The sequence below is a fragment of the Lissotriton helveticus genome, chromosome 2_2 (assembly GCF_964261635.1).
Source record: "Lissotriton helveticus chromosome 2_2, aLisHel1.1, whole genome shotgun sequence".
Taxonomy (NCBI): Eukaryota; Metazoa; Chordata; class Amphibia; order Caudata; family Salamandridae; genus Lissotriton; species Lissotriton helveticus.
Genome location: NC_136060.1, coordinates 338,616,319 through 338,621,328, shown reverse-complemented (window position 1 = coordinate 338,621,328; position 5,010 = coordinate 338,616,319). Strand labels below are relative to the sequence as shown.

The 5,010-nt window shown below is 51.2% G+C and overlaps 1 long non-coding RNA gene across 1 annotated transcript; it reads right to left on the bottom strand.

The window, feature by feature from the left end:
- Positions 1–1,068: 1,068 nt before the first annotated feature.
- On the bottom strand, positions 1,069–4,126 carry LOC144821828 (uncharacterized). The gene is made up of 2 exons (XR_013608460.1): positions 3,798–4,126; positions 1,069–1,802 (listed from the first exon to the last, which is right to left on the bottom strand). It is a non-coding gene; the product is annotated as an uncharacterized LOC144821828 (long non-coding RNA).
- Between the last annotated feature and the right edge of the window lie 884 nt (positions 4,127–5,010).

Here is a 5,010-nt window from a genome sequence, read left to right as displayed (position 1 = left end):
ATTTCAGCAGGCAATTTATTATGGCCCCGACCCATCCTTTTAAATAACTTGTGAGATAACATGGCCCATTGCCATATTGCTATCACCAGTAGCCGGTGGTCACACCGGCCAACTATGTACTGAACCCTCTTGTTTGTAAACAGGTGTGATAGGATGTGGGATAGTACTTAACCTACCTACCCAATTCTACTTAAAATTCCCACTGCCTGATTGCCATCCCCAATAGCAGGTGGTCCCCCGGTCTACAGTTCACTGGACCAACTTGCTTGTAAACAGGTGTGATAGGATCTGGGATAGTGCCTTCCTACCCCACTATTGTACTTAAATGAAAATTCGTGAACATCAGAGGCTGGCAGTTGCTGGTAAATTGAGCCAAGACCAGCAAAGACAGGGGATGGACTCCTGGTCCCGGGCTAGACCTCTGCATCAGGGTCTGCCACTCTAACCATTGAGCCACACTTCTCCACCAAAGTGGAGCCAAACGGGACTTGATATACCGTGTAAACATTAATACATCCACTTTGGCCCTTCGAAACTGAACTGGACTGATCACGTCACTTCTAGCATGAAAATATGATTCCACTGTGGCTCTTTATACAGAACGGAGTTGGGCCTATCATGTTTCCACCTTAATCCCAAGATATGTGTCTTAACGGCAATTTTGAGCATAATTGATGTAAAACGCAGGGACAGGCTCGAATTTATTGTACAGAATTAAATCGACAGTAGCAGCCCTTAGGGCACACTCCTATCAGAGAAGAGTGATGGGTTGCTTTTCTCAAGAAACATTCCTCCACAGCAAATGACCCCTTTCCCTCATCTCCCCCAGAGGCATATCCTGCATCGCTGCCATCAGAAAACTCAACCTTACTTTGTAAAGATGGCACTGGCAGAAACTCCCCCATAGGAAGCCAGTCTGGTAACAGATCCACGGTTTCCCCATCATACAGAAAGGGGACAAACTATCCTTACAAGACACAGCGAATATTAACATTAAAGACAGGAGGGATGGTGCCTTGGTGTGGGGGTTTAGGGGGGGGATAAGCGAAGTACGCTGAAACCGATAGGCAGAGTTAGGGTGTTTATTAACTGCGGATGTTCAAAAACAACGAGGTCAACAATAAGAGTCTATGAAGGTCCCCCAGGTCAGGTCCGGGCGTGTGCTCCTTATTCCGGCTTCAGGGCTTCAGGGCGTCCTCGGGTCACGTCTAGTGGTTCACAGCTTCAGGCTCAAAGAAAGAAAAGAAACAGCCGTGTTAGGGCTGGGACCGAGATACTCAAAGGGGAGGTGGGTAGGGGAGTGAGGGAACACCGGGATAGCAGCCCCACCTAACCAGCGGTCGATGTGAAGGGAGCGGAACACAGTGACCACCCTCGAACTACTCCGTCCCACCCTGTGCTTTAAATAACCCCTGGAATCGGCCCCGTACCTTGCGGAGCCACACTTCTCCCCTGGAAGCGTGGCAGGGCGGCTCGTGGTACCGGTGGCCTCCTGGCTTGTCGGGTCTCAGCTCCAGTGCGTCGAGCAGCGGTTCTTCGGCGTTTTCTCCTTCTTCTCCGTCCGTGGCGTTCTCCTCGTGGACCGGCTGGCTTCCTCGGGATTCCGCGCTGGTGAACGGGGACGCTGCTTCCTTAAACGCCCCCTGCACTTCTGATTGGGCGGATGCGGCTGACGTCCGCTCAGCCGATTGGCCCGCAGTAGAGTCTGCCGTGGAACACACCCCCACCGTCACGGGAGGCAGGCAGAATGGTGGAGTCAGTGAAGGCAAGGCCGGCGAACCCCATGAAACGTCCAAGGGAGCCTGCGGACGGGGTGAGAATGGAGAAACGTTAGCTGAAACACCCCGTCCGGTGCAGTCAGGAAGCACCTCCGAGGTAGGCAAGTCGTCCTCGTGACACTTGGGTTCAAAAGCAATACTCCAGGATATCTAGAAACATGACCCACAGTACTGGGCAGGAAAGCTGACTCCGCTCTTTTCCAACACAGTCCAGATGGGCGTCATCCCTGATTCTTGGTGAAGCGCTGTTATCACACCACTCCACAAAGGTGGAGATAAAACCTTGCCAGAAAAATTAACGTCTTATCATACTCCCAGGCAATGAAGCAAAATACTTTGCATCTCTTATCCTAGACGAATTGACTGCCTGGGCGGATACTTAATTTGGGACCAACTGGGGAACCGAACTGTGCGGCCTATCTCTGCTTAAACCGAGCAAAGCTATGGGGGCGGCTCAGGGCCTGTACCATCCCCTCCCACCTGCTTAGAGCCAATGAGTCACTTCACACCCAAGTAAGAGTGCGGATTTAAATTAAAGGCTGCACCCTTCTGTCAATAAAAATCTACACTCAACATGGCCTTAAGAAGGGGTACGTGCTGGCCCCCACGCCTCTTCAACCTCTTCACGACTGACCTCTCTGCGACCCTTGACACGACCAACAGCCACACTCTACGTCTCGGCACAACAGTATTGAACCATCTACTATATGCGGATGACGTGGTCCTGTGTGGCCTAACCAAAGTTGGCCTAAAGTGACTGACAAACACACTCTACCTACACGCTACACAAAAATACCTGGTTATCAATCAAAAAGATGCTGATCAGTGGGGCATGTAGGAAAACGGCACCTGGTACCTTGGAGCCCAAGTACCTAGGGGCGTTGCTAGATGACAAGGTTCTGGCCAAACAACAGCTTTGAGTCATCACAAACAAAAACAACGAATAACCATCACTTTCAGGACCCTGCACAAGACACTGAAAGGCCCAACACTTGACCCTCTCTTGAAAGTCATGGAAGAAAAACTCCCTCCAACTTTAACCTACGGCAGTGAGGCACTTTTTGGTTGCGATTCACCCACTTTAGGCTAACTCCAAACAAAAGTTTATTGCCATGTGATAAATTTAGCTTCCAGTTCCTCACTAAGCCAAATTCGACTGGAACTCGGCCTAACAAGGCAAATAAATAGTAGATTGTGCTATTATCCTCTACAGCGCCTTGAAGCCCTGAGCATACATGCCCTTTACAAACTCTAATGACATAACAGCCATATGCATTTCAATAATCAGATAAGGGAGTCAGAGCAAAAAACTGTGGTGCATCGCGAATTTAGGATTTTGACTAATTAATGTATCGAGGCGGGCAGTGTCTTTAAGGTGCCATGGCCCCATTCCACACAGCAATGTTCAGCAATGATTTTGACGCCTGTGTAAATAAGGAGAAAACGGACACTTGATTGTCTATTTATGCACATTTTGTGGAGTACTTTTAATGAACTACAAAATCAATCACTGATATAATGTCTGATTTAACGCAATCTGTATTGTAGTTGCATTTACGTAGCGCTTTATACCGCTTGCGAAGTGCAAAGCACATTTGCAGGGATAGTTGCTCCAAACTAGATTTCCTTCCACTCTTGATTTCTGTTACTAGTTGCTTAAGAAACACATGGCATGGCTGCGGTCACCACTACAGGTTAGAAGCGACCTGGGGCTGGGAACAATGCCGAGCTGCTCAAGACCAAAACGAGTGTTCGTTAGAGGCATTTATTTCGCATATGAATGTATTCATGCCTTGTTACTAGCCTCCCACCTTAAAACAGTAAAGACGGGGAAATGAACCCTAACCAACCAGCACTGAAAACCCATGATCGTTACGCTGAGCTACGAGCTCCCCTGTTGTATCGCACAGCGCACGCTGGAGTACCTAGTCTGCAGACACCCATTCACATGCGATGCACATCGAGCATCATTTCTGCTTTCCCAGAGCACACCACACATTGGCGCACATAATCACATACCGTGTACCCATCCAAACACCGCAGGCCATTCCACCGTCGCAACCGCAGGTCCACCGGTCCACCGCTCCCCCACCGCAGTCCTCTGTAGGTCGCATTCTTCCGATCGCCACTCCCGTTTGTCACGTAGATTCTCCCGCTCTGCTCCGCTCCTACAACGCGTCGGCCTGAGATCCAGGAAAACCCCCGCAGTCCTCCGCCGCCACGAAGCACACCTGAAATAAAAAGATAGAAAATTAAACGGCCCCATGGTGGGGCGAGGAGCGAGCCTGGGAGCGCGGGCACAAAGAGGCCGCTTCCCGCGCTCCCCAGGCTTTTACCCCTTTCGCCGCCGCTACCCCGCCCCCTCGCCCCGGAAGCACACCAGTACTTCCGGGGCGAGGGGGCGGGGCAAGCGGCCCCGAAAGGGACGGGGTGTGGGAGGGACCGGGCCCCGCCATGCTTGCGTGGGGGCCTATTGGCCCCCCCTTGTATATCTTGCAGCCTTCAGTTTTCCAGTGAGTGAACCAGTTCCAAATTTCAGCTTGCTCTTCACTACAGTGCCACCTGTTGCTTGCACTCTTGTTTATACAAATCCAGGGAAGACAGATGGAGTAAGAGAGAGAGGGAGACAGAGGGAGCTAGAGGGAGTAATACAAAGAGAGAGGGAGACAGAGGGAGTAAGACACAGAGAGAGGGAGCTAGAGGGAGTAATACAGAGAGAGAGGGAAACAGAGGGAGTAAGACACAGAGAGAGGGAGACAGAGGGAGCTAGAGGGAGTAAGACAGAGAGAGAGGGAGCTAGAGGGAGCAAGACAGAGAGAGGGAGCTAGAGGGAGTAAGACAGAGAGAGGGAGCTAGAGGGAGTAAGACAGAGAGAGGGAGCTAGAGAGAGGGAGCTAGAGGGAGTAAGACAGAGAGAGGGAGCTAGAGGGAGCAAGACAGAGAGAGATGGAGACAGAGGGAGCAAGACAGAGAGAGAGGGAGCTAGAGAGAGGGAGCTAGAGGGAGTAAGATAGAGAGAGAGGGAGCAAGACAGAGGGAGCTAGAGGGAGTAAGAGAGAGAGAGGGAGCTAGAGGGAGCAAGACAGAGAGAGGGAGCTAGAGGGAGTAAGACAGAGAGAGAGGTGGCTAGAGGGAGTAAGAGAGAGAGGGGGAGCTAGAGGGAGCTAGACAGAGAGAGGGAGCTAGAGGGAGTAAGACAGAGAGAGAGGGACCTAGACAGAGAGAGGGAGCT